Raw genomic sequence first — 11,332 nt, 5'->3', positions numbered from 1 at the left:
GATGCTCAATTGTCCAAAATTTGGTCAGTGAGGGCTCTTTAAACTAGTTCCAATGCCTTTTTGTCATGTCTCTGTCACTATTTGATCACTTCCTTAGTTAACAGCACACAAAAAGATGTTCTAATTGAACTTGAACTTTCTGTACACCAGCCCTGGAACCAGTCATTTTTTTTTTAAGGAACCCCTATTCCTTTTAGTAAACAATGGTATTTAGAAACTACATCTGGATGGCAGGGATGCTCGATGGTATTAAATGGTACTGTATCTAGGTTATCTTGGTGAACAAAGATAGAACACGCCCCCCCACACACACACAGATCTGTTTCTATTTACATATATTTTATTATATGTTTTAAAGCCATGAGTTCATAATGGCATCTCAAATTCTAATGTAACATCAAAAACTTCATTCTAGTCTCCACTTTATGTATCCGTAACTTGCTTCTTTGATAATAAAAAAACTTGTCTCACATACTACTATGTATTACTCTATACTAGAATACACTTCAAATAGTTTCAGAATTGCTAATTTATACCCCTGTGATATGGTTTGGCTATGTCCCCACCCAAATCTCATCTTGAATTGTAATAATCCCCATGTGTCAAGGGCAGGGCCAGGTGGAGATAATTAAATCATGTGGGCATTTTCCCTCATACCATTCTCATGGTAGTGAATAAGTCTCACGAGCTCTGATAGTTTTATAAATGAGAGTTCCCCTACAGAAGCTCTCTTGCCTGCCACCATGTAAGACATGCCTTTGCTATGATTTGCTTTTCGCCATGATTGTGAGGCCTCCCCAGCCATCTGAAACTGTGAATCCATTAAACTTCTTTTTCTTTATAAATTACCCAGTCTCTGGTATGCCTTTATTAGCAGCATGACAACAGATTAGTACACCCTGTGAAAAATAAACCTACTAACTAGAATAAATGTTTGTTTAAAGTTCTTTTTGTCTGTAACCTGAGGCTATATAATCAAAATACAACGTTCAAAGCTCTTTAAATGAGTCTGCTCCCTTCCCATTCAGTATAGTTATGTTATCCATTTGAAATACAATTAGCCTCATTTATCCTGTTAGTATTCCATCATCCCCCCAAACCCTATTGATTTCATCCATTCCTTCATTTATTTTAGGATGTGCAACATCATCTTGGTACTAAATGTCAGAAGTATACAAATACGTATAGAGAACTATCTCTCCCCTGAACCCATGTATTCTACCTCATTCCTTCTCTCTCTCTTGCTCTCACTCTCATATTCCTAATCATCATTGGTGGCAACTAGCTCATTATTTTTTAGTTTTAGTTTATGTTCCTTGTGTTTTTCTCTGTACAAATAAGCAAATATGTATACATTTCTATTTCCCTTTTCCTTAAATAAAAATTATAGGTGTTAGATGCTCTTTTGCATTTTGCTTTCTAAAAATTCATAAAACAGTATACCACAAGTTATTCTATATCAGAATAGAGGTCTTCCTTATTCTTTTTAAGCTGTATAGTACTACATTGGATGAACAGTCTCTAATTTGCTCAACTTCTCTCCTACATAAAGGCATTTAGGTTATTTCCAATATGTTGCGATTACAAAAAATGCTGTAGTAAACAACTTTATGCGTGCATTTTTTTTTTGAATTGTTGAATGAAAATCTTCAGAATAAATTCCTAGAAAAGGTGTCTGCATTGAAAGGTAAATGTCTAAATACTTTTACTAGATACTGCCAAATTCCCTCTCCAAAGGCTGTACCAATTGGCATGTTTGAGGTTGTCAGTATGAGAGTGCCAGATTACATATAACCTTGCCAACAAATGTGTTGCCATACTTTTTAGTTTTTTCCAATCTGAGAGATGAAAAATATATTTCTGTAGTTTCAATTTGCACTTCTATATTATCAGTGAGGCTGAATAACTTTTCAAATACTTAAGGGTCAATTTTATATCTCTTTTTGTAAATTGTTCTTATCTTTTCTACCAAGCTTTTGGTGTTTCTTCTCAATTTTAATAGTTCTTTATACATTAGGGATACTAGCCCTTTATTTGGCTGTATATTGCAAATAATTTTTTTCAGTTGTCTGTTACCTTCTTATTTATCAGTTTTTAATGATCCTTTAATTCTCACGTATAAAATATACTACCAAGAGCTTATTTCTCTTTCCTATTTACCTTTACCTCTCTTTTATCCTCTCTCTTTTGTTTGCATCATTACATTGTCAGAACATGTAATATTTCTACATTATACTTATATCCTTGTATGCATATTTCTTTTAATCTCCTATCTATGATAAAATATAGTAGATGTTTACCATATACCCCATTTCTGAAGTTTTCCCAGTTGTCCCTTTATTTAGAAAAAAAACCATCCCTAGTAGACTTTACCTATTGTTCTAAGATCTGAATAAAGAATCCCCAATGCAAAATTTCTTCCTAGTTCCACACTCCCCACTCTGCACAGTTGCTCTATTGCTGTCTTACTTTGTATGTTGTTTTGGAGAAGTCTGACTCTAGTCTATGTTTTCCTCCTTGTAAATCATTTAATATTTTTGGTAGGAGGGCTTAAGAAAATTATTTTTTAGATTTCAAAATCTAATAGTTTTACTAGGATGTGCCTCAAAGTTCACCATTCCAGGTTGATTTTTCCAGCTACCCACTGAGCTCTTACTATATGCACATACAGGTCTTCATTTATTTCTGGAAAGTGTTCTCGAATTAAAGTTTTAAATATTAGCCCTGTTCTATTGTTTTCTTTTTCTGCTTCAGGGACTATAGTTTTTTTTATTATTATTATTTCGATAGTTTTTGGGGGACTGGTGGTTTTTGGTTACATGGATAAGTTCTTTAGTGATGATTTCTGACATGCTAGTGTACCCACAAAGACTATAATTAATATGTCTTCTTCTTTGCCTGTCTTCCATTTCAGCCACTTCTTTTCTGTTCCATTTTACTTTTCTGTGTGTCACTTTTCAATATCTTTTATGTTTTCCTACTTCAATATACCATACAATTTTCATTTCAGTCTGTCATCCCTTAGGCACTCTTTAATTTAGTCTTCATATTTATGATAATTTTCTCCTTTTCCTAATTTCTTTCCTGAGTTTAGTCAATCTCTTTTGATTTCTATAGCTTTTTGTCCACTTTGCCTTTAATGTTTTCATATCAACAAATGCTTAAGAATTCTAAATCAAGTTTGGAGCTTTTTATTACATTTTTCTTCTGCTTCGTGATGCTTTCTGAAGACAAATTTTTATCGGATGAAAATTTTGATTTTGATTTTGTTATAGTAGATAGCAGATTTGTATAGATTTATTCACTTTTGTCTAATCCATTTCGTAGATGTGTGGTGGCTTACAAAATTTTTAGTTCAATGGTGCCCTCTTCTGTCAGCGTAGCAGAGTCTAGTTTCTTTAATGGATATTTTGGGGATGGGGGAAGGGCCCAGGAAGGTGGGATTTTTTTTTTTTATGTGGAAATACCATATCACTAAGTAAAGTATTTCTATGTTTATTATTTTCACATAGGTTTTCATTCTATGACTGCATCTTAATGAATTCATTCCGTCCCTAATGATGAAAATCTAAGTCGAACACATTGTCAAATTAATCTCCATAGAAACTGTACTAATATATACTCCTACTAGCAATGTGTAAAAAGGTCTACTTCCTCACAGCCTCTGATATGCTATATTGGCTAACATATCTAACATTTTACTCCACAATTTTACAGGCCTGTGAAAAATGGCATTACAGAGTAGTTTTATTTTATATTCATATTATGAGTGAGTTGAGCATTTTTCATATGTTTAGGGACCATTTTCCTAAATGGTTCTGTATTTTCACATCCTCTACCCTAATCTGGTACATTTCTAAATAACTCTTTGAACCTTGAATAGTTTCTGTAATGAACACAGTGCTGGCCCTTGTCTACAAAAGCTGCATTTTAAGAAGTAGAACAATTAGACAAGACTGAACACCTGACCTAGAGGAAGAAAAATCATAGGCTGAACTGATCCAAGCAGATTTCCCTTACCCTTAAATTTGAACTAATCCAAGACTGAGTCACTTAAGCTCATAAGTTCATAAGCTCTTAAGATAAAATATCCTGTAGATTTGGGATTTCAGTTTCCGTTGGAGCTAGGACCACCATAAGCCAAAGTAATCAGCTGGCTGAAGCTACGGGTAAAATGGGAAACAGAATGCTGATTGGCAAGGAGGAAAAAATGGGAAGGACACTCAGTGAAAAATAGAAATCAGAGATGGTATGACTCTGGAAGACGTGAGGAAGAGGCTTAGCTTGCTTCAGTGTGATGGGAATTTCTTTTTATTGTCTTTGATATTGCCTGTTGTAGCCTTTTTTTTAAAAAAAATTACTTTTTTCTTTGAATTAGTTTGTGTGAATTATTTTTTCCTTGATTAGAATGCCTTTCTTATGGAAAACATTAGTTTTGCTCTCTGTTGCTTCAGGGGTACAAATAAAGCCAATAGATGAAATATACAACGAATCAAAGTCTAACTTGATTATTCAACTTATGGAATGAATTCTCTCAGGAAGGTGAGTTCTTCCTTTTACTGGAACCATTCCAACACAGACTAGGCAATTACTAGGCAGCAATGTCAGAGAAAGGATACCAGTATCAAATGAGAGATTGAATTAGATGCTGTTTAAGCTTTATTTCACAACTGAAATTTTAAGAGTCTATGTATGGTCCTTTTATCTATTCAATGTTTGCTTATTGAATGAATTAAAGACTCTAAATCAAAAATACTTTTATTACAATAAAATGTCTTTTACTACTGGAAGGAATAATTCTTCCAAAACATCTAGAAAACAATTTTCTAGCTAGTGAAAAGGAAATCAGTCTGTAATATCTGGAACTAGTCTGACATGTGTGGCTGGGCTTCACTGTTGTTAAGAAGCTGGCCTTGTACTTACAGTTAGGCCATGTTATTTCCCTGTGGGACATAAACAATTTCACATGACACCAATATCAGAAAAGGTCACTCTGACACCATGATAAAGTGAGACAAAACAACGTCAGTTTATAATTTTATCTTAGCATAGACAAAATCAAGGTCATTATGTCCCCCACGAAATACCCAACCTCCCTATCTCCTGGCTAATATGAGTGACTGCTGTTCCTTTACAAAAAAATAGCTTTATCCTCTTTCTTGTCTGCCCTCTCTGTTTACTGAGATACCCAGTCACGGAATTGTCCCCACTTTTTGAGAGTACCCAATCTAGAGCAAATCTCTGCTTTCTTGGACCCTCCCAAAAGTCACCCCACCAATGCTCAAATGCTATTATAGGTTCTTTCCAGCACCCTTGTATTGGTCTGCTCAGGCTGCCATACAAAATGCCATAGAATGGGTGACTTAAACAGTAGAATTTATTTTCTTACAGTTCTGGAGCCTGGAAGTCTGAGGTCAGGGTGCTACCATGGTCTGTTTGTGGTGAGCGGTGACTTCCTGACTTGTAAATGGCTGCTGCCTTCTCGTTGTGTCCACATATGGCAGGGGTGGGAGGAAAAGGAAACTCCCACCATATCTCTTCTTATAACGGCACTAATCCCATCATGATGGCCACGTCTTCATGACTTCATCTAAGTCTAATTACCTCCCAAAGGCCCCATCTCCAAATACAATTACATCAAGATCAGGGCTCCAACATATGAATTTTGGGGGGACACAAATATTCACTCATAACAACACTATTACTGAGATGTCCCACGTTTCCATGGGATTTATTCTCTTTCATTTTATCAAATAATAAATAATCAACTTGTTCAACTAAAAGTGTGTTTCTGGTATTCCTTAACCAAAGAGCATTTTCATTAGAAAATGCTGCCTTTTGCAAAAATTACTGCCACGTTGTTTCATGAAGTTTAGAATACTGGGCAGGTGGAAAGTGTTTAACAGATAGTAGGTATTCCTTGAAAGAAAATTAAACGAGGGTGTTGAGAAAATTGCTTAAACTGTACTGCTAAGAACAAAGCCCTGATATTTGCTTTTTATCTGCTTTTCTCCATTCATATCACACTACAAACAAGATGGGTTTTTGGAAGATGAAGTTGTCATTTAATGAATAAAACTGACTAATGTGACTGCAAATTTTATCAACAGATTCAAGCTGGTAGCTGCTTAGTTCATAGTGACATCATTCAATCTGCTAATATTTGTCCAGAATACTTAGGTTAATACACTCTCTGTGGTTCTGCATTTAGGGACTATTATATCATTTAAATATATTAATAGTTCTCCAAATGTCCTCAGGCAATGATAGTGGAATGCAAAATTCTCAATCCAATGCAAGCGTAATTTACGGATTTTCCTTAATACTCATCTTTTTTACCATGGGTTTATATCAAAATACTAACAGAATCATCTCAGGCAGGCTGGGTAAATATAGTCAGGCCACAAACATTCCTTTCAGCCAAAGGTGCCAAAATTTCCAAAGTATGCCCTCTCCCCTTGGGCAGATAGCATCCTCAGTCTTCAGACACAACTGTCTAAAAACTGACCCCCTATAAGATTCATTCAAAATTGCATAATAACTTTTAGGCCCAGAGCTTCTAACAACAAGCGAAATCCAAGACCCAAAGAATTTAAATTACTTTGTACTGGTTAACTGAAAAAAAGCTGGCTTCCTTACACGTGAAACAGATACCACACCTACGGTTCAGTTTTAATGGAACTAGAGCTCCTGGTGCTTTATGCATCTTTCTCTTTTAATCGGTAATGTTGTAAATTACATAAACATTTTTCACAGCTTAAGGCTTAAAGCCTTTTATCTAAATGTAAACACTGGGCTAGGTGGGTAGAACCCCCCACCTAGCAGAATACCACAAATACAGAAAGTGCTTCTAGATAGTACAGGGGAGGGGTACCTTATCAGGGCTACTCACACTTAAATATGCATAGGAATCACATGATCTTGTGAAAATGCACATTCAGTGGGTCTGTGGTGGTATTTGATAGTCTGTATTTCCAACAAGCTCCCAGGAGCTGCCCATGTTCATGCTGCTGGCCCATAATTAATTATTATTCTTTCTTTGATAGGAAAGCTACAAGTCTGCTATTTTGTAGAAATAAAAATATCCCTTTGAGATTTCCTTCCTGCTTTCTCTTTTTCATCTACTCCATTCCCTGGGTAAGTTCATTCATATAGTATAAAACACAATTTAGGTAACCGAAACAATCGTACCTCCTAGAATGTGTCAAATGTTAAACAAACAAAAACCAACCAAAACCAGTACACTTTGCATGACAACCAAAGTCAAATGCTTCTCATTAATTTCCTCTGATCATCACTAAAATTAAAAACAACTTGTCTGATGTTTAAAATTTAGACACAAACTTACTAGAAAAGGAAAAAGAATCTTACAAATATTGTAGAACAAAACAATTACTAAATTGTGTTCAACTTAACTCTGCCATTAATTATTATATATTATTACTACCTTCTGTAACAATTACTAATGCTATTTTTCCCCTTTATCACAAAGAAAAATCAAAGAGAAATTATGATCATTTGTTGCACACGTTAAAAAGTCCTTTCACAATAATCGTCATTCTTCAGGCTGGAACAGTTAATATTTGTGCTCATTCTTCAACCCAATTAAAGCCCTGAAATCAATAATGGGTTGATTATTAGGGAAAAAGACAAAAAAGTATCCATGGCTACATGGGATTCAAAACCTAAATATATGAAGCCTGTACAATGAACTGAAATTATTAAAATTCAATTATGCCAAACAATTGGTTTAATTAATCCTTATTCTCCTTGAATTGATTTAATATGGAAGGTTATGATCTATTTTAATATAGTCCTTCTAAAATGGAATTTGACCATTTCATCTAAGGTGTCTAATACTTTAATATACAGTTCTTTAATTATGCCTTTGTAATCTTCTTTATTTCTCTAGGGTTAGTAGTTTTGTCCCCCTTTTCATTTCTGATTCTACTCATTTGAGTCCTTTTTTTTGTTCTTGGTTAATTGAGCTAAAGGTTTGTCAATTTCATTAGTCATTTTAGGGAACCAGCTTTTGGTTTCATTATTTTTCTCTGTTTTTCTATTCTATATCTCATTAATTTCCTTTCTAATATTTATTTCCTTGCTTCTGCTAGTTTTAGGTTTAGTTTACTCTCCTTTTCCCAATGTCTTAATACAGAAGGGTAGGATATGTTTTAATATAGTCATTTGTGGTATAAATTTACCTCTAAGTACTGCTTTTACTCTATCATGTAATATTCTTTTTTTTTTTTTCTTTTGAGACAGAGTTTTGCTCTTGTTGCTCAGCTGGAGTGTAATGGCATGGCACGATCTCAGGTCACTGCAACCTCCACCTCCTGGGTTCAAGCAATTCTCCTGCCTCAGCCTCTCAAGTAGCTGGGATTACAAGCATGTGCCACCATGCCCGGCTAATTTTTTGTATGTTTAGTAGAGATGGGGTTTCACCATGTTGGCCAGGCTAGTCTCGAACTCCTGACCTCAAGTGATCCGCCCATCTCGGTCTCCCAAAATGCTGGGATTACAGGCGTAAGCCACCGTGCCTGGCCTTTTTGTATTCACCTAAAATTATATCAAAGTGTATCTTTTGATATCTTCATTGAAGCTGGTGTGTCACTTAATTTCCACATATTTGGGAGTTCCCCATATTTCTTTGTTTTTAATATCTAATTTCATTCCTTTGTGGTCAGAAAACATACTTTGTATTATTTTTTATCTTTTTAAATTTATTGAGCTTTATTTTATGGCTTAGTATATGTTCTATTTTGAATAATGTTTTATGTGCACTTGAGCAAAATGTAGTCTGCTGTTGTTGAGTGTTATGTATAGATACGTATTAAGTCTAGCATTGTTAAAATCTTCTAGAACTGTGTTGACCCTCTGCCTAGTGGTTCTAGCCATTACTAAAAGTAGAATATTGAAGTTTCCAACTGTGTTGTTGAATTGTCTATTTCTTATTTCATTTTTGTCAGTATTTGCTTCATGTATTTTAGTTTTCTGCTATTAGCTGCACATATGCATACACCGGTTGAGTATCCTTTAATCCAAAACGCTTGGGATCAGAAGTGTTTCAGATTTTGGAGTATTTACATATACATAATGAGATATCTTGAGACTGAGATCCAAGTCTAAACACAAAATCGTTTATGTCTCATATACGCCTTATACATATAGACCAAAGGTAATTTTACACAATATTTTAAATAATTTTGTACATGAAACAACGTTTTGACAATGTTTTGATTATGGCCTATCACATGAGGTCAGGTGTGGAATTTTCCACTCATGGCATTATGTTGGCCCAAAAGATTTTGCATTTTGGAATATTTCAAATTTCAAATTTTCGGAATAGAGATGCTTAACCTGGAAGTGCCATATCTTTCTGACAGATGGATCCTTTCATCATTAGAAAAGGCCTCTCTTTATCACAACTAAAGCCATTTTGTCTGATATTAGTACAGAATCTCCAACTTTCTTGTAGTTCTGTTTACATATCTTTTTTCATCCGTTTATTTCCGATTTGTTTGTATCCAAAGTGTGTCACCTTTAGATAGCACACAGTCAGATCTTGTCTTTTAATCTAGTCTGAGAAACTCTGCCCTTTGTTGAAATCTTTAATCCATGTTATATTCAATGTTATAATGGATATAGATTAAAATCTGCCATTTTACTTTTTGTTTTCTATATGCCTCGTGTATTTTTGTTCCTCTATTCTTTTTTACTGCTTTCTTTTGTATTAAGTGAATATTTTCAAATGTAGCAGTTCAATTTTTTAAAGTATTTTTTGGTTTTTTTTTTGTTATTTCCTTAATTCTTGCTCTAAGGCTTACTATATACATCTTAACTTATCAGAAATAGCTTCATATTTATCCTAACTTAATTCCAGTGTGATATAGAAACATTACTCCTATATAGCTCTATTCTCTTTTCCCTCTTATGTGGCATTATTGTTATACATATTATATCCATAAATTTTAAAAACCTGACTATTTTTGGTTATAGTTATTGTTTTAATTATTACTATAAAAGACTTTTTAAAAAAAGAGACTCCAAGAAAGGAGAGCAAATATGTATTTATAGGTATTGTTATATTAATGTTCATATTTTTATTTGGTTGTTTTTCTTTATTCCTATGGGTTCAAATTACCATTTGGAGTCATTTTCTTAGCCCAATATGGCTTTGCTGCCATTCATATCCTTTGTATTATTATTGGCAGATAGATTAGATTTCTATGTGCTATAGCTCAGTATGTTTATATTTTATATACGTATTGGTTTTTATATTCAGTATTACATAGGTTTAAAAAGGAGAAGAAATATACAATTATACTTTTATGTCTTTTATAATTACATAATTACTTTTACTGGTGCTATTTATTTATTTATTTACATTATTGTCTGGGGCCACTTGCTTTCAGGCTGAAGGAATTCTTTAGTATTTTTTGTAGTGGTGGTCTGCTGGCAACACATTTGCACAGTTTTTGCTTATCTGGCAATGTCTTTTTTTGCCTTCATGTTTGAATAACAGCTTTGCTAGGTATAGAATTCTTCGTTGACAGTTTTTTTTTTTCTTTATTTTTGTTTCGTTTTGTTTTTCTTTCAGCACTTCAAAAATGTTAACATACTGCCTTCTGGCCAACAACTGTTTCCAATAAGAAGTGAGTGTTAATCTTATTGGGGTTCTACTCTAAATAATGAATTATTTTTCTCTTGAAGCTTTCAAGATTTTCCCCTATCTTTGGCTTTCAGAATATTTATTGTGATGTGTCTATTTGTGGATCTCTTTGCATTTATTGAAGTTTGCTGAGCTTCCTGGATGCGTTTTTCAATAAATTTTGGAAATTTCCAGCCATTATTTCCTTCAATAATTTTTTTTGTTTTCTTTTTTTCGCCCTCTCTAACACTCTCATTATGCATATACTGGTGCACTTAACAGTGTCCCACATTTTCCAGAGGCTCTATTCTTTTATCTTTATTCTTTTTTTTCTCTCTGCTCTTCAGATTGCATAATACATATTGTTCTATCTTCAAGCTAACTAATCATTTTTTTCTGACACCTCAAATCTACTGTGATTCCACTGTGAATCCACTGTGAATCTATCACCCTTCTAGTAAATTTTTCATTTCAATTATTGTACTTTTTAACCCTAGAGTTTCTAACTGGTTGTTTTAAAAAAATTGTTTTACTTTACTGATTTTATTGATGGACTTTATTTCATTTGATATTGTCATCATATCTCCTTTGTTTCTTAATCCCAGCTTCCTTTAGTTCTTTGAACATATTTATAATGGCTACTTTGAAGTTACTGTCTGTTTAATCTGGCATCAGGTTGCT

Source organism: Pan paniscus, chromosome 4 (genome assembly GCF_029289425.2).
Source record: "Pan paniscus chromosome 4, NHGRI_mPanPan1-v2.0_pri, whole genome shotgun sequence".
Taxonomy (NCBI): domain Eukaryota; kingdom Metazoa; phylum Chordata; class Mammalia; order Primates; family Hominidae; genus Pan; species Pan paniscus.
This window is presented reverse-complemented; position numbering follows the sequence as displayed.